Source organism: Mirounga angustirostris, unplaced genomic scaffold (genome assembly GCF_029215605.1).
Source record: "Mirounga angustirostris isolate CCGP_5_RB_7025 unplaced genomic scaffold, mMirAng1.0.hap1 SCAF_7, whole genome shotgun sequence".
Taxonomy (NCBI): Eukaryota; Metazoa; Chordata; class Mammalia; order Carnivora; family Phocidae; genus Mirounga; species Mirounga angustirostris.
In genome coordinates this window covers 140,158,933-140,182,703 of record NW_026991715.1, presented here as the reverse complement: position 1 = coordinate 140,182,703, position 23,771 = coordinate 140,158,933, and positions in this window count along the sequence as shown.

Here is a 23,771-nt window from a genome sequence, read left to right as displayed (position 1 = left end):
TTCTACTCTCATGGTTTCCTCATTCTGCTCTTTATCTCCCTAGTTACTTACTTTGTGTCTGTCTTTTCTCATATGTCTATCTTTTCCCAGGACTGATTTTTTTTTTTTTTTTATAGACTCTGCTATTCCTTTCCAGTCTGCATTTTAAAACCCAAATTCAGATATGAAACGCATCCTGCCATTCCTGATAGCTACTTCCTCAAACACTCTTTTCATCTCTACAACTTAACTGACATTTTCTGTCTCCATTTAGATCTTTCTGTTCCACTGGCCCCCTCCCCAGTAGAATTCAGTCTAAGAAATGCTACCTTATAGTAACCATTGACCTTGTACTCTCCCAACCTTCTTATGGTTTACTAGAAAGCATTTTTTTTGGAGGAGGCAGTGAGAAAAAAATGCATAAAGCATATAATGCTGAAAATTTATGTAACTTAGTGTACATACACATCATTGATTCAAAGTTGATACAAAGCCAAACCTCAACTTACCTTACAACCCTTCATTTTATACTTCTAGGCATTGACCCAATTGACCTGAGAACTTGTGCCCACCCAAAAGCCTGTACACCCGAATGTCCATGGGAGTTTTATTCATAATTGCCCAAACCTGAAAGGAATCAGTATGTCTTTCAAATGGTGAATGGAGAAACAATTGCGGTATATCCCTACAGTGGAATATTATTCACCAATAAAAAGAATGCACTATCAAGCCATGTGAAGACATAGATGAATCTTCAATGACTAAAGTAAGAGAAAGAAGCCAGTATTAGAATGCTATGTACTTTATGATTCCAGTTATATGAGATTGTAGAAGAGGAAACACTGTAGAAATAGAAGCCAAATCAGTTATTGCCAAGGAAGCATGTCTTTTGTCAGTCGAGTCTTGACATGATTACAGCCTTGTGAGAGACCATGAGCCCAGGGATCCAGCCAAACTGCACCAGGGTGTCTGACTGACAGAAACTGAGAAAATAAATGTTTGCTGTTTTAAAACACTAAATTTGGGGGTAATTTGTTATGCAGCATTATATAGTCCTGTAGTATATATTTTGTGTACTGTTAGAACCAAGTCACCAGAAGACAAAACAAAACAAAACAAAACAAAAAACCAAGTTGCCAGATGAGGTTCTGCTTTTTTTTTTTTTTTTTTTTTAAGGAGAGAGAGAGAGAGAAAGCAAGTGGGGAGGGGCAGAGGGAGAGGGAGAGAGAATCCACTGGATGTGGAGCCTGACATGGGACTCAATCTCACGACCCTGAGATCATGACCTGAACTGAAATCAAGAGCCAGACTCTTAACCAACTGTGCCACCCACATGCCCTGAACTTCTGCTTTTAAATAAGAGGGATGATATGTTGTGAAAATACTTTTGTTCTGCATCAATACATGTTAACAGAGTTATCTCTATAAATAGGAATTTTGAAACTAGACACAAAGAATGTTATGCTTTCTGCTTTTTCAGAATAATACTTTTCTATATATACAATATTTCAAAGAAAATTCCTTAACACATGAGTCATTCTATTGCATTTTGATGTGATTTTCCCCCAAATTGGTGCTGACTCCCAATTATTAAAGGAAAAAAAAAAAGATGTGCCCTTAAAATGAAATGGGACAAAATAAATGTTTGGTTCTGTCTTCTGATTACTCCTAGATGTGTCTGTATTTTAACTCTACAATGAGGAACAGGTTTGTTTTACATGATGCTAAGGAAATGGAAAAGAGGAAACGTGGTTCTAGATAAAGAAGTAAAGAACAGACTGAGTGTTGATGGAGGGAGGTGGGTGGGGAAGGGGCTAGATGGGGGATGGGTATTAAGGAGGGCACTTGTCATGTTGAGCGCTGAGTGTTATATGTAGGTGATGAATCACTGAATTCAACTCCTGAAAACAATATTACACTATATGTTAACTAACTAGAATTTAAATACAAAATCTGAAGAAAAATAAAGAAGTAAAAGAGTGTTATTTAAACCAGAGGGGAAAATAAAAATCACATAAAGTTGAAGTTAAAATCGTCAAGCTGTAATTTGTCTGGTTCCTCACTCAAATAATGTTCAAAACTTCTCCCTCTATTGGGCTCTTTTCTATACAAATGTGGCCCATTTCCTATACAGATATTTTCTCTTGCTAATGTTCCCTCCCATGCACAGATCAATCTTCACACCTTCTCACACTCATTTTGCCTTTTTTGGCATGTGTTCTGTTTGCCTCCATATGTAACCATCCCTGCAACATTTCCAGACCCAATTTGAAGTTTGAAAAATATCCTTCTCTGTATTTTGCATTTCTATGCCTTTGAAACTTGGCATAAGTTTTCTCTATCAAAATCTGACTGATCTCCTTTTTCCTTTTTTTTTTTAAAGCTAGTTAATTTCAAAGAAGTATTTCCTCCTACTTTTATCATTTTTGGCCCAACTCTGAGTTCAGAGAACACAAAAATGCAACAGTGTATCAGAAATCTCTTTGTAGTGGTGTGAAGACAATCCTGTTAGATAGATGGTGTCTTCATGGGACAACTGGATTAGATCAGAAAGTTCTCATCTAAGCTTTTCAGCTCTTTGTGTGTGAATCTCCTTTAGCTCAAGAAAGATACTATAACGAGTAACCCTTTACTACTACAAGAATGAATTTCTGTCACGTGGGGGATCTGATTTAATTTGTAATTAATAGAATGGTCCTTGGAATGATTGCCTCAAGACTGAAAGTTTGCTTCCTAATTTATCTGATGACTCTCTGTGGACACAAGCAAACTATCCTGTCCCAATTTATATCACCCACCACATCACAGACTAGGGCAATGGCTTATGTGGTGACTGCAGTTGAATCTTCTTTGTCCACCTCTATACCTTCTTCATTTTCTAAGATTTAGGTCAAGTATTGCTTTTATAGCTCTCACTGTTTACACCCATGGGAATCCCCTTTTCTAATCTCTTGAAGAAGTAATTGTTTTTCTCATTGTAGCTCTTTTTTTTTTTTTAAGATTTTATTTATTTGACACAGAGAGAGACAGCAAGAGAGGGAACACAAGCAGGGGGAGTGGGAGAGGGAGAAGCAGGCTTCCTGCTGAGTAGGGAGCCCATGCAGGGCTCGATCCCAGGACCCTGGGATCATGACCTGAGCTGAAGGCAAACGCTTAATGACTGAGCCACCCAGGTGCCCCTCATTGTAGCTCTTAATTATAGACCCTTACACAGCCTGGAATACAGTTCCTTCTCTCCTTTGCCTGACAAACACATTCTTGTTAAGAAAGACTCATGGTAAGCAGCACCTCTTCCTTGAAGTCATCCCTGAGCACTCCTACCTTCTACCACACAAGGAAGTAAGTGTCCCCTTGACATTGCTCCCATAGCATCATTTGTATAAGAATAGAGCATGTATCCCTGTTTGATAATATATTTGCCCTCTCTGCCTCTCTAGTACAGAGTGAGCTCCTGTCTAGCAGGCAGTTAATCATGTTCACCTCTGCCTCACCACACCCACCCCTGGATCTGGACAAGTAAAGAAGTTCAATGTATACTCAATGAAATAATAATTGAATGAACACACAAAATAAATTAATGAACATGTAAGGGAAGGAATTATTGCCTTGTTGTGTATATCAAATAATTACCAATGCATATAAATTAACTCATTATATGTATCAATTAATCAGCTAATTATGTACATGAACTAATCAATCATTATCAACTTAGGACCATCAAATTAATTAATAATACGTATCAATTAATGATTATGTGCACACTTATTTCTTGCTGAATACATAAAGGAGAAAAAAAAACAGTGTGTAAGATGAATATATAAACTCTCCTATTTAACTGAGGGGATTTTGTTTTATTCCCTGGTAGAGACTGGATGGATGTTTGTGTCCCTTAAAAATTCACATTTTGAAACCTAATCCCCAATATGATGGCATTTGGACAGAGGCCTTTGGCAGCACCCTCCTGAATGGTATTAGTGCCCTTATAAAAAGCACCCCACAGAGCTCTCTTGTTCCTTTCAATCACATGAGGACACAGTGAAAAATCAGCTGTCTCTGAACGAAGAAGTGGGATCTCATCAGACACCAAATCTGCCAGTCCTTTGATCTTGGATTTCCCAACCCCTAAAACTGTGAGAAATAAATTTCTGTTGTTTATAAGCAATGGTATTTTTGTTACAGTAACCCAAATGGATTAAGGCATTCATATTTTACGTATTTTTAACAAAATAATTTTTATTAGAAATTTAGTTTACTCAACTTTAAGAAAGTTAGGAAATAAAGAAAATAAGCAAGAAATTATTGGGAGGAAAAGTACTGATAAACTCAGTGCTTTACCTGATATATTTTCTTTACCCATTTTTCATGTAGTTATAATCATGCTTTACCATGTTGTGTTCCATCATTAGAATGGCCGCATTATTCTCAATATAACAGACTGTCACAGTTTAACTTACTGAAATCCACCAGCCAAAGATCCTAACATGTCTCAGTGAAACAAAATAAGGATAACCTTAGGCCGCTGAAGCAAGGGAGAGTTCTCTCCAGAGGAACTGTAGAGGTCTCAATAGGAGGATTTTGGCAAAGGTCTACTAAAGGATGTGGGCTTATGTTGGGTGTTTCTAAGCAGGGCTTAAAGAAGAGGAGGCCATTTCTGAACTGGATACTGTCAGAATTCAGGGGCAATTCAGCAATTGGCTATCTTGGTAATTATTATTATTTTTTAAAAGATTTTATTTATTTATTTGTGAGAGAAAATGTGTGCTTGAGAGAGAGCATGAGTAGGGGGAGGAGCAGAGGGAGAAGTAGACTCCTTGATGAGCAGGGAGCCTGACACAGGGCTTGATCTCAGGACCCTAAGATCATGACCTGAGCTGAAGGCAGATGCTTAACTGACTGAGCCCCCCAGGCACCCCTAAATTGGCAATTTTTTCTAGGAGGTAAGAAGATTGAAACAGTGTTGGATGTCATAGGTAAATAAGTAGTAGTCACTTGGGTTAGTACAAAGAGAGCGTTGTTTAGTTGTTTTATGTGGTTGCTTAGTGTCCTTGCTTCCGTTTTGTTAGACTTGGTTATAGCTACACCTCCCTGAGGAGTGTTGTTGTTTTACATGTGCTGTTTATGATAGCCTAGTTCTTAATCATTTTTTTAAGTTTTATTTATTTAGAGTGCAAGCATTGGCGGGGGACGAAGGGGCAGAGGGAAAGTATCTCAAGCAGATTCTTCCACTGAGTGTGGAGCTGGAATTGGGGCTCAATCTCACAACTCTGAGATCATGACATGAGCTGCAACCAAGAGTCGGTCGCTTATTCAACTGAGCCACCCACGCGTCCCTAGGATAGTCCAGTTCTAACTGCCTGCTGCCAGGGCTGATTTTCACTTTTTGAAAACTTATTGTTGAACACTTAGTTTTTCCACTTTTTCAATTCTATGATATGATATGCTGAACACCATTATATATATAGCAATTTTTCTTTTTTTTGAACAGGCTCCCGGAGATATCTGTTAGTATCAATTTATAGTATTTTTCTTATGATCTCGCTCTATTACCACCATTTTCCTGCCAAATTGCCATATACCAGTATGAATGATCAACAATAATCTATGATACTGTACCTCCCTCATTATTGTGAGTTGCACACTTTATTTATTTTTTTAAGATTTTATTTAAGACAGAGAGAAATAGCACAAGGGGGGGTGGGGCAGAGGGAGAGGGAGAAGCAGGCTCCCCAGTGAGCAGGGAGCATGTCATGGAGCTCAATCCCAGGACCCTGAGATCATGACAGGAGCCGAAGGCAGATGCTTAAACCACTGAGCCACCCAGGTGCCTCATGAGTTGCACACTTTAAACATGACTTCTTTAATAGGCAAAAATAGAATATAATTTTTAACTTATTTGAGTTTCTATAATTATTTGTGAGATTGGATTTATTTTACATGTGTCTTTATGGGTTGCATTTACTTTTTGACAAAATGCAAATGGGTTGCATTTGCTTTGTCAATTAGTCCATTGATACTTTATATTTCTTACTGAATCTATATTATCTCTTCAAGTAATCAGCTGAAAATGATTTTTATAGGCTAGTGTAAAAATAATTTTTTAGCATATCAAAAATTATATATCATTCAATTAGTCAATATTCTTTCTTTGAACTTTTGACCATGTGCTTCTTATTCCATACATCTTTTCATCCTTCCAAATTTGATTCTACCATCAAATTGAACTCTTCAATCTACCCAAAATTATTTTGAAAAATGTTGAAACATGCATCCCTGAAATATTATCTACTTAATTTCCCATCATGTGTCATGTTCACTTTCCCATACAGAAAAGCATCTTTGGGCAGACTTTCATATATGTGTTGAGACTAAAACTAAATATTTGATATTTTTAGAAACAATGCATTAGTAAGCAAAATAATTAAATAATTTCTTCAGGGCAAAAATTTCAACTATTGGCAGAAACCACAACAATAGATACTGTAAACGGATTGATGAATGAATGAACACCAAAAAAAGGGATATAAACATTGAACAGGATGCTAAGGCAGCATATTTGAGTTGCATGCTTCTTTATAAAATTAGTGCATTTCAATTCCCAAAATAAGACAACTGTGTTTTGCTTTAAGTTGCTAAATTTGTGGTCATTTGGTTTGCAGCAATAAAGAATGTATTAGTTCTCCGTCTTCCCAAGTATTTTTCATTGGAACCCCATTTGAAAAACAGAAGACACTTCCTAAAAAGGAGGACATGTTTCAATGATGTATGTATTTGAATTTTTGTTTTATGCAATCTCGGTTTAAGGCAGCATGGTGAAATTCTAGACACCAAGTGTATTTTCATAAATACTTACTGAATGACATAATCCACAGGTAAATAAGACTTTAAATGTTAGTATTTCAGCTCTTTGTCCTTCCCAAAATGGACTTACAAAATTAACTGAATATAAGAAAAAACTCCTAAAACGACTTAAACTCTATTCGCCTTTATTGGTTATTTTGTGCTGACTTTTGTATCTAATTGTAACTCCAGGTAAAAAGCAAATGTACCCAATACAGTATATATTTTAAACTGCAGTTCAGATTTTATTTTAAATATTTTAATAATTATTTTAAGTACTGATGCACTTACAGTACCTATTATTTTAAATATTGAGACCTAGTGTCCTTGACCGTACACACCAAAACAGATGCATATTTTATACATATAAATGTAATTTTATACCTGAAGCATATTTATTCTTACAGATATGTTTAACATTTATGTCTTCAGAACATGTTCTATAAAATACATATTTAACATTTATACCTTCAGAAACATAAACAATTGATATATCCTCTGATTTTGAAGGCTAACCCTCACCAGAATTCCTAGCTCTGCATAGGATGTGGTTTATTCACTTATGACAACATCAATCATGTCCTGCAGTAACAACTGCAGCCATTATGTTGCCCAGTACTTTCCCTGTAATTATTTTTCAAGTCATTTCCAGAGTACTTCATAAAATATTTTTAACGCCACTATCTGGAAACAGAAATAAATTAATTCCATTTTTAAGGGCTTTAAGAAATGTCTCTTGATTTTAGGTGGAAGTTAATTTTATATCGCTACCTTTGCCAGAGGCACACAATGTAGCATTTTTTTTGTGGTTGGAAGAGAAGGATTTCATTGTTGCAATGTAGGAAAAAAACGCTATATAACAGTGAAGTCATTTTTTTTTTTTTTGGCTTGGGAGGGGGCAACAAGCAACCTTCCCGTTCCCTCTCCATATGCTGCAACTTTTATGTCTGCTTTGCCATCTATTCCATTAACATTATGATTAATGAAAGACTCCAGAATTTTAAATAGCTTGAAAAGGAGCCAATGCCTTCCCTTTAGAAGCTACATTGAAAATAAACAACAATAAAAACAGGGTGATCCAGGCTTTGAAGTCTTTAAAGACACTATCACTGTGATGTTTGTAGCACTGCTGTAGAAAAGAGGACAGCATTTCCCATTTCTGGCATTACGAATGACAACACAGCAACTGAAAGCAAGCATGAATTTCTGGGAGTAGCATTAGGATACAGGGCTCCTGCTGAGCTCACCAGATCCTTGCTCTGCACAGCTGCCTTCTCAGCTGGGGGTTTTAAATCAGCACAGTGAGAAAAGATAGAAATGACCATGATGCATCCTCCTCACTATGAGAAAAAGGTAACGTTCAATTAACGCTTCAGTTTTCTGTTTTCCGACAGATTTATTTCTGTCTTTTTTTGGAGTATGTTTTGCTTTGGATCTTTTTTTATTGGTGGTGTTCCTTTTCATTTCACAGAATAAAATGCTTAAACTAAAAATATCTTTGTGCATGCAGTTGTGGGAGAAGGATTCTGAACTTCTCATGGCTTTGCTGAAATCAATAAGAGTTGGAGAAATTACAGTACATGCACACCCACAGGATATTAATGTGTGATCATGCTCACTTAGCTATGCGTGCTTGTGGCAATAAAAGCACCACAATGCAAAGAGTAGAGCCTGTTTTAAAAGTGTTTCAATAAATGCAACATCTCATTTGTTGAGAACACCTACATTTTCTGTTGTGTGTAGAATGGTGTTTACCATGGTGTTTGTTAATGGGAGTCCGCTTTAAGGCTGGTTTGAGTACGAACAAGAACAACCATAAAAAGAGTCAACAAAGCAATGCTTTTCATCTTCTAGCCATAAAGAAATGTATTATCTTCATTTATACTTGTTACAAATTGTGTTTACAACTGCATACATAGAAATTAACAAACATGATGTTATAGAATCCTGTTCTCCATATAGTTACTTTGTTCTATGTTCTTACAGACACGCCCACAAGGGTTCTTAGTTGGACTCTTTTTTTTTCTCTTTGAGAACAATTTGTTTTTTTCAAGCCCAGAATGATAGGAGAAAACAAGCTATGTGATGTGTGGACTTGTGCATGCAGGTGTGAATGTATGTTTAACTGACCTTGGTCTTACGAATTTCCTCTCCAATTTTCATTAGCCTTCTGGTTGGAAAGATCAACACCTTTTAGCCTGAATAATATTCTTAAGAATGAAGTTCAGAGGTTGAGTGTTCATGGGAAACATGTCAATTTAGTTTCATTTTAAGATTTGAACCAAAATATTGATTGTTACCACTTTAATAATCACTCATTATAAAATCTGGTCAGCAATTCATTTTATAAACATTTATTATGTGCCAGGCACTGGGCTTGGCAACAGAAAGATAAGTATGTGGTTCTCACTCTCAAGACATTTATAGCCTAATCCTTTTGATCAAGGAGCTACTTTCTGAAGAAGGGTCTATTATTTAACTATATTGCTGTACAACTCATGTTGGAAGAGAATTTTGCAAAATCTATTGAATTTCACTTCAAAGTAGTACCTAGTAGTACCTAGTAGGTAAATGATATACAAAGGATTAGTTTTTACCTACCAAGGCAACAACTATTTATTGAATCACAACATTGTGCCAGGCACAGTTGTAAACACTTGGGAAAAAGCAGCAAACAAAACAGAGCCCTTACCATGGAGCTTACATTCTAGCAGGGACCAAAGATTAAGAGTTAGCATAAAACTTCACACTTGTTTTCAGAAAAGTAAAGAGGCAAGGGTGACCCAGAAATTGAGTTTATTGACTTGATACTGTAACAATTCATCTGGCCTACTTGGTTCTCTTATTGGACTAAGATGACCCAAAGGAAAAAAAGAACTTCTATGAATCTCAGTGTGCACCTTCAGAATACTTGGAAGTGACTTTAAAAATCAAGCAACAAATTGTTTGTTGTAATATTGTTCTTCTAAATTCTGTGTGAAGAAGACTGTGTAAAAGTCATTTTACATTATTCACACAGTGTAGTGATTTCAATTTCCTGATGCTCCTGAGTGATCAAGTTTCTTAGCAATAGCTTCCTGGTGTTTCTCTTGAACCCTGAACTGGCAAAATATACAGGTTCTTAATGTCCACTGAAATTGCTGTATCCTCTCATTGGCCTGCTTTGGTTACTAGTGACACTGTTCACTGAGCATGCTTCTGGGATGCCACCATGGAAGGCATTTGGAAAACATTTATATCCCTCTCTTTCTCATTTTAGATACCTCATTTTTCTGTTTTAAGATTGTAGTGGAATACATTTCCCCTACTTGGTATCTTTCTTGGTATCTATCTTTGTTTCTTTCCTGATTTCTATCTCATGTCCACCTGTATCTACTCTATTTATCTATCTATCTATCTATCTATCTATCTATCTATCTATCTATCTATCATCTATCTATCTATCTATCTATCTATCTATCTATCTATCTATCATCTATCTATCTATCATCTATCATCTATCTCTCTATCATCTATCTTTTATCAATCTAAAAATAAGCATCTAATCTTTTTTAGCTCACAATCAGATAATTAAAATACATTTCTCCATTGTTACCTCTGTTATAAGAGTTGGAAAAATGAAGTTCTTATGTTTCCAGGCTCCCTCACCACGAAAGTGGCCATATTGTTTAGGTTCTGGGCATTGAGACATGAGCACCAACTTGCAACGAGGTTTATGAAGGATTTCATTTACCTGATATAAAGAAAAGACATATCTGGCATGGCTCCTTTTCCCTTTCTTGAAGGCAGAATGGGATGCTGAGAGCATGTGCTGTTATTTTGTGACCAGGAGGAGGCAGATATGTGGAAATAACAAGAGAATTTCAGGTATGTTAGTCCAGCCATGCTAAAACAACCATGGCTAAAACAATGCCACCTGCTTTCCTCAAGACTCCTTATCATGTCAGAAAAATAAACCAATATTTATTAAGTCATTCTCAATGGTGTTTTCTGTTATTTTTAGTGGAAGCATTCCTAACTGATACCACATGCATAAATAATTTATTAGAGAGTGTTAAAAGTTGAGCATTGTGTTATAAAATAGAACACTTAACAGTAAAGGCAAAATGCAATTCTCATCTTCAAGAATTTTATAGGAACATTTTATGTAGTAAACAAATAGGAATCAAAAGACTTTCTGATATTCATCCAAGGTCTGAGACCAGTTTGCATCGGCATTTTTTTTTTTTTTACTGTTTCTTGGTGTTCATTTTCTCATATGTAAAATAAAGGATTGCATTATTTCTAAGGTTCATTTGATGCCTAAATTACTAGCTTCATTAGAATAAAATGTATTTTGGATCTATGGATTTATAACCCTACCCGTTGAGTGATATTTTCAAATTTGTATTTCTTAGATACTTTGGACATGAAAGAAGTTGTACTTTTACTGTTCATACTTAGGATTCTATACATTTTACCTTGAAAAAGTTGGTCTCTGAGTATGAACATTTGATATGCCATTAAGCACTCTCTGTAAATCTAATTTATGTAGTTATTTACCTATAGAAATTAGCATAAAAGGTATTTGGAAGCATCTTTTAGGAGAAATTCCCAGCACATCTCTATACAACGTCATCAATTTCCCCCCTTTTTGTGAGGACAAAATCCAGACAAAATAATTCCACTAATATGAAGGTACGTCTGACACACTAGTTTTCTAGACCTTTTGTGACACGGCTATGCAATTGTATAAAATAGATATTAAAAAGTTTCATTGATTGCAAAATGTTTTCAAATTGCTTTGGGAAGGCATAAAGCCTAACAAATAAAATGTTACCATACCATTTAAAAGAATATATGAGCAATGTGAACCAAAGGTGAATTGATCATAAACGACATTAATCTCAAGGTCTATTTTATTTTTCCATTTCATCTTATAATAATAAGAGGTTATGAGAGTTGATCAAATTTCAATTGCTCTCACCAGGCTTTTTTTTTTTTTTTGGCTATGGTAAGTTAATGTTTAACTCTGATTTGTAATTTGGTAGATATTGGAAACCAAGATGTGCAAAGAGGCTGCCACTGGAAATAGAGAATAGGTAAAACAGAGACCACACAGAAAGCAGGGAGCTGATAGCAAGCAAAAAGCTTTAAATATAGAAAATGAAAGAAAGAAAGAATAAATGAATGCAAGTAGAAAGGAAAGATGTGCTTGTATTTCTGTCTCTCTGTGTGTGTGTGTGTGTGTGCGCGCGCACAGGCAGGCATGTGGGATAATTCCGGAAGGAGAATGAAAATGCATCAATATAGAGACTGTGTCTTTCTTTTTCATGAAATGAAGAAACTCTTGCTAGATAATTATCACCACCTCTTGTTTTCCAGAGTAATACGCAGCCCTTGAACCGGAAAGCTGATCTGATACTTAAAAATGAGGGGTTCTCGCTTTCTTTGAAGTCACGTAGCATCTCTGGGTGGTAGCCGAGCATCAAACAAACAGAGATGCCTTTTCTCCCCTGCTGGAAGCAGTCACCCCTGTTGCCAAGGAAACATCCTCAGGCAGCAAGGGTCACCTTTGGAGACAATCGGAAGACTTCAAAAGCAGATCAATAGAGAAATGCCAAGACCTGAACTTCCTTGTTAATGTTGTCTCCTATTTTAAATGTCATTTGCATCAAACACTTGCTTATGTGATTACGATGTCCTGGGAAGTAGGAAGGCAAAATGGAACATGTAGAAAGTCTAGCCCAGTATTTCTAAGCTGCGCTCTTGGAAGCTGGGGTTTGCAGAGAGATGTTGTAAGAGCAGGATGAACAGGCTAAATGAGGGACTGACATTCAAGTGGAAAGAGAGGAGCTAGGAGCTGTATGTGACACTTCATTTGAAGAAAAGATTCAACTCATTAAAGAAACACGGAGTCTTTACTCATACAGGCACACGTGATTATACTTTGTCTAAATTGGTGAAATTTTCATTTTAATTTCTGAAAATGTTTTGTCACATATTAGGTTTGGGCAGGTTTTGTGTCAGTAATGCACAATTTCACTCATTCATCCATTTGCTTGTTCTTTTACCAACTATTTATGATTTCACACTAGGAGCCAGGTGCTTCTCTGAAAGTGGGAACTGAATAACACACAGTCCCTACATTGAAGGTGTGGGGGACTCAATCTGGTGAAGACATAGACATAGAAACAATGGAAGCACTTGCAGAGGGAACAGAGAGAGATCCTTGTAATTCCTCCTGAGAACAGGAGGAAAGGCTTTTGGGGAGAGAAAATGCTTTATTTTAGCCCAGAAGAATGGATAAGCATTGAGCAGGGAGCCCAGGACCGGAAGGACATTTTAGAGACAAGCAGAGACAACAGCAAATGCCAAGGACAGAGATGGGAAAGGCAGATTTCATCGGCGTTCTGTTGATCAAAGATCAGGATGTAGTTGGCAGTGTGGACATGAGGTTCAAAAAGGAAAATGGGCCTGGATCATAAAAAGTCCTTATAGAATATAAAAATGTTTACACCTTAATGTTAGTTTTCCAGATTTTTCCTTTCTAATGTTAGGGATAGCTAATGGGATTGCTTAACCCTCTAATAAATAGAGCTCTAACTAGGTTGGTATTGTTTTCTCTCCCATTTTGCAACCAATTATTTATAAATACCTTTGTGCTTTCAGAGGCTTAAGGGATGGGAACTTCTGTGACTGTTTATTATCTAAAGCAAGAATTGTGAAATTTAGGGATAAACCCTCTTGCTATTAGAACTCACAATAAAATTTGATTTATTAAACAACAAATAATGGAGTTTTATAGTAAGAATTAGAATGACCTCCACTTTCAAAGTAACTAGTAGAATTAAGCTGTCAGTAGCAATCATTTCTTAAAATCACATTATTTTTCTTTTTGTCAGAAAATTCAAAAGTGACAAATGCAAAGAGCTCTTTTGATTACTAATGTGTTATGTTTCACGCTGAAATGTACCTCGTTAAGTCTGCCTTTATGAGGGACAAGAATGAAACTTTGTGTATAAGAAAATTCAGAGGGTGGGGATGTTTGAGAGCTAAAGCTTTTTGGCATCATTTAGGTTAGCCACCTGTTCTAGCCTGCATTTGCTGAATAAATTAGATGCTCTGGGGAGAGTGTATGCAGCTGATTGGTCTGCCCTGTTACCGAGGCAACCATTTTTCTCTCTGCTCTATGACTCTGAAAGGGTTCATAACCCATTAGTACTCCTCTGAGCAGGAACAAGAGAAAATGCTTCTTTTTCCTTGCCTTTCTTTCTTTCTTTCTTCAGTTTCTTTTATAAATATCTGGTTAAGATGATGGGATTAGTGGAATTTAACAGACACTCTTACTATATTGTTTATTCAAGCAGTACATTTTCCAGATGTTTGAAAAACTTAGGTCCAAATGTAAAGGCCCATAAAAAAACAGCTAAAAGCAGGGATGCTAAGGATAACTAAATTTAAAAAATTGAAAATATTTACAACTTAAATGTGGAGTTCATCTAAGGTAATATATGTAAAAACAAACTCTGAATTTAGTCCAAAAGGCAGTGCAAGAAAGGCCATTTCCCCCAAATTATTCCAGTTATTATTTCTGTCAGGGTTTTCTCACTTTGCAGAGGTGACGAGACATGAAAGAGCAACAATTTAGTGAAGGTTTTATCAGATTCATCAAGCCATAAATTCTGGGAAGTCAGTGATCATTTTCTGTATGCCAAAGGGCTGAGGAACTGGGGAGAGGGTACGGCTGACCCCAAACCATGGTAATACCAGGAAATGAACACAGGTTTTCATCCACAAGTCACATGTAGACCTCAGCCTATTTGTTTTCTTCTATTTTGTAAACCATATTTATCTTTCTTCTCCAACTCTGTGCTTTGCCCCTTTGAATTCTAAATCTTCATGCATTAAGAAACAAAACAAGAACAATAGGCCTCCCCAAACAGATAAATTACTCCCTCACCCACCTTGTAGCAGGAATGCTACATTTTATCCCATTTGCTTCATTCCTTCTGTCAACTCAGTGAGGCAGATGTCATTGATCCTGTCTTGCAATTGAGTGGAACTGAGACTCGAGTGGATTACATAATTTGCTGAAGGTGGCCGAGTGGGCACTCACTTTGATTCTAGCTCATTCTAAAGCCATGCTTTTCCATGATGCTCTAGTGTCTCTAAAGTTCTGCAGTAATACTAACAGGACATGTCATTTCTGAACACTGAAATCTTGGGGAATAAAAATAAATGGAATATTAAAACACTTAAATGAAGCCTCTTGGAGGGCTTCTTGTTCTTTTATTTTGGGTTTTTACACAATAAATATTTGCTCATTTATTACAGTGCTAGAGCTTTTGTATGTATTTATTAAGAGGGAAGACTTCATCATACATAGCAATTCCTTTGACACTTCTTTTTATTATCTTTCTATAAATACTAGAGAAACTGATTAAAATTCCACTTTACATGCTTATCTTGCTACTATCTTATTTGTCATTCTTGCCAGTGAGGACCGCTAGGATCTCTGGGAGAAATTAGACTCATAATTTGATCATGGACAAACCTTAATGCAATTAGACTTATTCCAATTTTTTATTTCCTATAGATTTTGATTCTGCATTCTGAGATATCAAAGCTGCAGTTGATGTTTTTTTAAAAAAAAAACAGCTCTTGGGGCGCCTGGGTGGCTCAGTTGGTTGGGCGACTGCCTTCGGCTCAGGTCATGATCCTGGAGTCCCGGGATCGAGTCCCGCATCGGGCTCCCTGCTCGGCAGGGAGTCTGCTTCTCCCTCTGACCCTCCCCCCTCTCATGTGCTCTCTCTCATTCTCTCTGTCTCAAATAAATAAATAAAATCTTTAAAAAAATAAATAAATAAAAAATAAAAAATAAAATAACAGCTCTTTAGTAGGTACAGAGACATCTTAAGGTGGGACCACACGATGAATAGGATGTTTTTAAAAGGTATAGTTCTCAGTGTCCAATAAAGCAGTGTAAATATTTTACTTGGTGTGAAGGCAAAGGTATCCTTTGTTAAGCATATCGTGACTGATCCCTGCTGTGGCTAAAGTTTAACAGACACTTCACTGAATGGTCATAAATAAGCAAGGAGAGCACAAAGTTATTATTTTCCTAGAATAGGGGGATTTGGCAAAAGAAGAAAATGCATATTCTAATTTGCTACAAGCAAGATGGATTTGCTTCTTTCCCTCCTATTTCTAGCATAAATTTAATGTTTGGAAGTTTCTCTGAAGAATAAGACAATTATTTACAATCTGAAAAAAGAATGTCTATTTGCATTTGCAGAAATACCTTTATTTAAATATATTGCTTCTGCTATTCTCTTGCAACGTCATCTAGATTAGTTTTTTTTTTTTTTTTTTTTTGTGCTCCAACCCTATGCTAATGTCTCAGCTCATTCAAAAGGCTTTCAGCAACTCCTTATGTTCTCTCCTGTGGCAGATATTCTCTTAAGTGCTGAGGACCCAGACAGGAACCTGCAGTCTCCCTCCTTCATGAATTAAGCTTTGGGTTGTGGGGGACATCTACAAGACAGTCAGTAGGGTGGATGCTGTCATAGGATAATGAACTTTGGGTTGAGGACATATTAGAGTGTTTCTAAACACAGAGATTCTTCCAGCACCTTCTGACTCTTCATCCTGATTCACCCTCAGTGTCTCCTATGCTGACCACCATCATGTCTGTTCCTGTTTTCACCCCGATCTTTGGATGTGTTGCAGAGTGTATCTTTGTGGTTGTATCCTTGGTTTTTCTCAAATCTGGTTTTCCTTTTTGCCTGTGCTATGTAAGTCAATTTGAACATGGCTCTTTTGGAATGATTTTAATTGTTATGATTGTATGGTTACTTCTCTCACTAGGATAATCCTGGCACAATTATTACAACATTGCACTTTAATTACTTACCTGCTAGAAAGCAAACCTCTAAACTGTTGACCTATCCATTGACTTCAAGTGGTGGGGTGTGAAGGAAACATTTCTTCCTAAGGGATACTCTCAAGGGAGAGTGCATGCACTGTAGCTTCACCTAACACACACCTTGTTCTTAATCAAATGCCACTCTTCACTGGTATCTGCCCATCTCTGTTGAGTGTATTTGTAACACGTTAATCAAGTTGCATGATGCCAACTAGAGGCCACAACACCAACCAGGAGAGCAGCTAGCTTATAGTCATGAAACTCAGCAGGCATCTCCCACTAACACTGGAAATCAACATATTCCTGGGGTCCAGTTTTATTTTGTTGTTACTTTAAATCTAAATTTCAAGCATAAGAAATCATATGGAACATATGATTCTCAAAATTATTTTGTTCCCAAATAATTTGGAGAATTTTGGGCGTATTCTGCTCACAAAGAAAATTTAGTGACATACCCTGGACCGTCCAAACCAAACCTTCAAAAGGAAGGAAACCATGGTTGTTCTAGGGAGATCAAAAGCAACAACTCAACAGGTTACTGCCAGGATGTAACCCTGTCTACATGGCTGCTTGTCTCTGCTTGTCCCTCTTCACTTCATAAATTCCTAAGGGAGAGCATTTGGGTCCAGCTTGGGTCATATGCCTTCCACACTTGACTCAATCAATCATGGCCAGAGAGACTGGGGGAATTGATCACTGGGGGATGATTCCAAGGGTCCCAGCCCCCCACCCCCAGCCCATGTTCTGCAATTACACTTGTCTTTTCCTCATTTTCTTTGAAAGGATCCAGTTTCCAAATAAAAGTGCCTTGCCAGCACTAACTGTCAATTTGTTTTCTCAAGTCTCAACTACTAGCCAACGTCTATTTTCTAAATCTTATTTCATCTTTCTTTGAACCATCCTGTCCACAAATTAACCTCTTCTATTTTATTCTTTCCTTCCTATTTTTTTCCTTATGGGCAATATTGCTTTGCAATGGGCTTCCTTAAATTCCACTAATCTTGACCTTTCTTGAAAATATTTCTGGCTGTCTACTTGATTATGTCATCTCAGGCTTCTGAAACAATAACTCTCTTAATACAGAATCATGTCTGTGGAGAACACTCGTGGTAAGCTTTCTAGCGGCTCTAGAGTGGATCCTTGACAAGTTCAATCCTGAAAGTAGATGACATGAAAAAATGTATGGAAGCATTGGAAGAACAGTACTTTTAGGGGACTTTAAGGACACAGTATATGTGCAGATATACAGGCAGTTGAGTCTGAAAAGGTAAGAAAAGGTCATGACAAATTTGAAGTCAATAATTATCCCATGAAGAATTTAAATGGGGAATGACATGAGGAGATAATGTATATCAGGAGAAAGCTTATCTTGGTGTAAGGGTTGGAGGCCATTTAAGGGTTCTAAGAATAAATAAATACAAAGAAAGTCTACATCAATGTAGTGGCAGTGTAAATGGAAAGCAGAGAACAAATACGTGAGATGTTTAAGAGGCAGATTTTAGGGCGCCTGGGTGGCTCAGTTGGTTAAGCAACTGCCTTCGGCTCAGCTCATGATTCTGGAGTCCCGGGATCGAGTCCCACATCGGGCTCCCTGCTCAGTGGGGGGTCTGCTCTCCCTCTGACCCTTCCCCTCTCATGCTCTCTGTCTCCCACTCTCTCTCAGATCAATAAATAAAATCTTAAAAAAAAAAGAGGCAGATTTTATAGGACTTTGTGGAGTAGTAAGGGAGAAAAAGTTGAGGTTGACTGTGAAAAGTCTGGTATTTGGAGAGTTGATGACAATATTATTCAATAAGAAAATACAGAGGGATAATGTGTGGCTGAAGTGTGTGTGGGGTGGGGGGCAGATGGGTAATATATTTACTTAGGTTTAGGAGTCTGTGGGCCACATAATTGGAAATGTCCAAGAACAGATGTGTATGTGGGATAGGAGCTTGGGGAAAAGATCTGGATCTGGGTCCTCAAGTCAGTAGATGAAGCTAGTGGGGAATACATGAAACTGAGTATGACGTAGATTATTCAGGAATGGTGCAAAAAAAAAAAATAACAAGAAGGTTAAGGAGAAAACTCTAGGAAATACTTATATTCACAGGATGAAAACAAAAAAGGAACCAGTGAAGAGTCTAAGAAGAAATTCACGGACACTGGAGTTAACTTTTAACTATGCAGGAGAGAGTGATGAATTGAAAGTTAAGGAAGAAAGGACTTCTGGAAAGAAGAGTATGATTAACAATACCAAAAGCTACAGAGAGATCAAGTAGAGTAAAGCCTAATTCACTCCAGTCTCTGACTGCTCGTTCTTAACTGACATGGCACTTGGGATTGCTGACCTTTTCCTTATTCCTGACCTCTGATAACCACAGACTACTTAAATCTGTTAACTTAAGAGTTAAAAAAACAGAATTGAGTCATTGTTTTGTTTTTTTAGTGATAAAATACCATATTGTTATTGAAAAATTTCAGAAAATACAGAAATATGAAATAAAAGAAGTAAATCTACAGAAGTGTCCAGAAGGATATAAAGTATTCCAAGGTGCAGTGCCTTGCCCAGTGATAATTGTTGCTGATGCTTTGTTGTATATTCTTAAATATTTAATTTTATACTCTCTGGAGACCTTTTTGTGTGTGTGTATATATATATATGTATGTATATATATATAATATGTATATTATATATATAGTTAAAAATGAAATTTTACTATGCATACTATTCTTTGTCAGCATGACTTGATCATAAAGAGTGTTATTTACATCTTTTCATGTACACAAGAGTCCCAAATTACCAACATGCTTTTCAATGGTTACCTGGAATATTTATATCTTTGGTCCTAATTTCCTCCTGATGAACATTGGGGTATTTCCAATTTTTAACATAATATATAAAACCAAGATGGGTACAGTTCTACAGATATCTTTAGCCATTTGCTGATTACTTTCTTAAGATGCATTTTCAGAAATGGAATTTCTGGTCAAAGGTATGACCATTAACATTTTGATGGATCTTGCCAAACTTCCACTGATAGCTTAAGAGGTTATTATTATTATTATTGGAACTGTTGCCAACAGTGGATTTAATACAATCTTTTAAAAAGTGTTTGCTAGTTTGATGAGTTATCAGGATCTTAACTATTCATCGCTTGGCTCTCTAGGTCTTGATCCATATCTAGGGCTCTTGTGTGACTGCTCATGAAGCTGGTGTTACAATAATAAAGATTTCACAACTCCATTATTTCTAAGGGAAATTTTCTTATTACTTAAAAAGATGGTTAGGTCTTACCGTTTAGGTTTTTATAGTAGTCACTCGCTGACAGCTGCTGGATGGACCTTCTCGAAGTGATACCTCCATGGCTATAACCTTTTGCTAGCATATGCTAGAGGATATGAAGTTTCTAAAATTCTATTTCCTCTTCTACTCTTGCCTACTTTTCCCAGAAAATCTACTTCTTCTCTTTCAAATGTGCCAATAACATTTACCTTTGTACTGCCTTTTTATCTTCAATAGGTAAATCATGCATGTTTTGCCAGAACAGAATAGAAAAAACGATTTCACAAGCTGGACAACTAAAGCAGAAGATCCTTCTGAAATGATGGTGATAATAGTAAAGATTAATTCAAAGGTTGACTTCGTGGGCAAGGCGTGTGACCAGATTCGTGGTTTCACTTTTAGCCTCCAAAGATTAACTAACACATGGGACTTTATTTCTTTTTGAATCACACTGACCAGCATTTTGTTAAGAGAACCCATACAATACGGGCAAAAGTTTCAGTTCCATCTTTAGCTTCTGATATAGAGACTTCTCTGCCATGAAATTAAACTGTGTCACATTGACTGGCATTCCGCAAGGGCAAATGATATAAGGAATGGGTGGGCCACTTCCAAGACTCTTGAATTTTTCATGGTTTCTACCTTCTCATTCCACTGCTGTTGACACCTGGCACCCTCTCTAGATCCAGCGTTTAACCAGACAGATAACTTTGCAATCATTACTCTCATTTCTTCACTAGAATGTGAGCTATTTAAGGTCACAGAATCTTTGTAAATGGTCTTCATATTTCCCACACTCCCAAAGGACTTGTTCAGGATTCAAGAGATACTGAATGAATTAACTTTGAACTGTGAGTCATGTTTCTAAGGAGAAATGCCGACTTATCAAAGGCATAACACATTTCTATGCTCTTTCTCATTTTATTGCCATCAAGTATATTCAGGCCACTTCCATTTCTTAGACCCCAAAGCTTTCCCAAATAACATAGGAGGAATAAATGACAACCCTGGGCCATGATTCTTCGGGGCATAAGTCCATTTTACATCCCAGAAAGTTGGTGCTACTCAGAATGCATCCGGTATCCAGGGATGAAGAGGTGTCATTTTTCCTTTTATTTTGGGAGTGTTCTGGTTCTTTGGTCATGGCCTCATCATGCCATGATGCTGATGCATTCCTTTGTTTCAAAGGTTTGGTCTCTTCTCCCGTTTGGAGGCAAATAGACTCCTCTCTGTAATATCATCTAGGAATGTCATAAAAAGCGCTGCAATAACTTATATAATTTACATGACTTGGAAAACACACTTAGTACCACCTTAAGTAATCTGAGTTTAGAACCATTTTCAAAAGAAGAGGGTCAACATGAGCTCTAGGCTTATGACTATGTCATCACCTTTGAACCAAGTCTACTGAAGGGATTCATTCACTTTGGTGTCCAGGACTATGAACAGAAAAAAAAAAAAAAATGAGGGCTGAGTTTATTTTTCTTTTCATGCTTTTAATAATACAACCTTTGTTGGAATATTTACATCTGTAATAATTTCCTTGTCTTACATCAAATAACAATTATGGATTGATACCTACTTTTTTTCATCTTGATTCTGGAATTCTAGGCAAGGACTGAAGATAACAAGTCATGAAATTTGACCTATAGAAAGCCTATTATTTTATAAAAATGAGAGAGAGTAAGATGCATAGACCATTTCTGGACAAAATGGAGCATTTTGAATGTATAATCTTGTCTTTGGCTTATGCGAGTGGTTCCCAGACCTGTCTGCACATTAGAAACCCCCGAGGTACTTCAAATAATAATAATAATAATAATAGCAACAACATGATAAATAACAAAGTTTACAGTCCACCCAAATATTCTGATTCAATTTTGGGGTTTGTATCTGGACACTGATATTTTTAAAACCCTTAAGTGATTCTAATATGCAGCCTGATGAAAACCACTGGTCTATGTGCACTACCCTGTACTATATTCTGATATCATCTTTTAGTATTTCTATAATAAGTCTGTCATATTCTTAGTCACCTACAGCATTTGTGACATTGCATCCCTCAAACTTCCTTTATGCTAAAATATGAAAATTGCTCTTTATGAAGTAGAAACTTTATTGTTGCTATATATTTTCTCTCCAAGTGGGTTTTCAAGAGGTGGAATGACCATCACTCAAGTATGTGGGGAATGCAAAGGCTTCTTTGGTTTCTCTGGTTTTATCAGGGTTTTGTACAAAGGTCCTCAGACACTGCAAAACCTATCACTGATCTGTAATAAATACATACAGTCTTGTTCAGGAGATGCCAACTCAGTGATCTGCTTTCAGTCAGCTACAAACAACTTTAATCCCTTACTGAGAGGAGTTTCTCCTAACCCGATGCTCTTCCAAATAAATCACCTCTTGTGTTATCCAGTCACTGTTTGCTTCTTGGCCACCTTTGACCTGTGGGTCTTCAGGAAGGCCACATGACATTTCTACTCTATAAAAATGAGGGAGAGAGATGATCGGGTTTTTCCAAGACACCCTTTTAACTTTAGAGTCAATGAACTATGATCTAGATAAATACTTCTGTCAGCGGCCCACTGAATATTATTCAGACCTAACAGTAAGAGCAAGAGTCTTCATCCCTTCTGGAATTTTAATCAATCAATCAATTAATTAATTAATCTATTTATTTATTTTTACTTATGTTTACCAGTTTATTGTATAACAAAGGATATAATAAAAAATACAGATAGCTTTATTTGTAGCAGCTAATTACAGCCAAGCCATATTGTTATGAAGGGCTGTGGTCTCCTACTGTGTGCACGTGCATACCGTAAGTCATTTAAAAATACAAAACTGACATCTAAGGCCTGGTGTTGGCTGTCATAGGAATTACACACTTTTATCTGGTCTTTGGAAGTTTCCTATCTCATCAGGGAGCCAAGTCAGGTACACAGAAGCAGAAAATCTAAGGTCACAAGTCAGTAAGATTGGTACACACTAAATCCTGGTATTTGGGGGGAATCTTTTTCACTATCATGAGATGCAGAGAATACTGAGTGAATGAAAAAGCCCCACCCCCACCCTGCCCATCTTCTAGCACCCATTCTTGTCCATTGCAATCACTATGACCAGAGGATCCTTTTAAAAGTTATTTTTTGAGATAATTGTAGATTCACATATAGTTGTAAAACATAATGCAGAGTAATCCCATATACCATTTATCTAATTTCCATGAATGGTAATTTACAAAACTTGCAAAATTAGAGTACAATATCAGAACCAAGATCTAACCACCTACTTCTTTTCCTTACTTACTCCTCTCCCGCCCCCAACCCCCAGCAGCCACAAATCTGTTTTCATTTCCATAATTCTGTCATTTTAATAAAGTTATGTAAATTGAATCATACAATATGTAACCTTTTGAGATTGCCTTTCTCCACTTTGCATAATTTTCTTGAGATTCACCCAAGTTACTACATGTATCAATAGTTCATTTCTTGCTATTGCTGAATAGTATTCCATGGCATTTCATGGTACGGATGGACCATAGTTTGTTTAACTGTTCACCCCTTGAGGTCCATTTGTGCTGTCTTCCATTTTTGGCTCTTTCAAATACATCTTCAATGAACGTTCATGTACAGGTTTTTGTGTGAAATTTAATTTCCATTTCTCTGGGATTAAATGCCCAAAAGCACAATTGTTGAACAGCATGGTAACTGCACAGATAATCTCTTATAAATACATTTTGATTGGGTCACTCACCTTTTTTAAATCCTTTCAATGACATCCTAT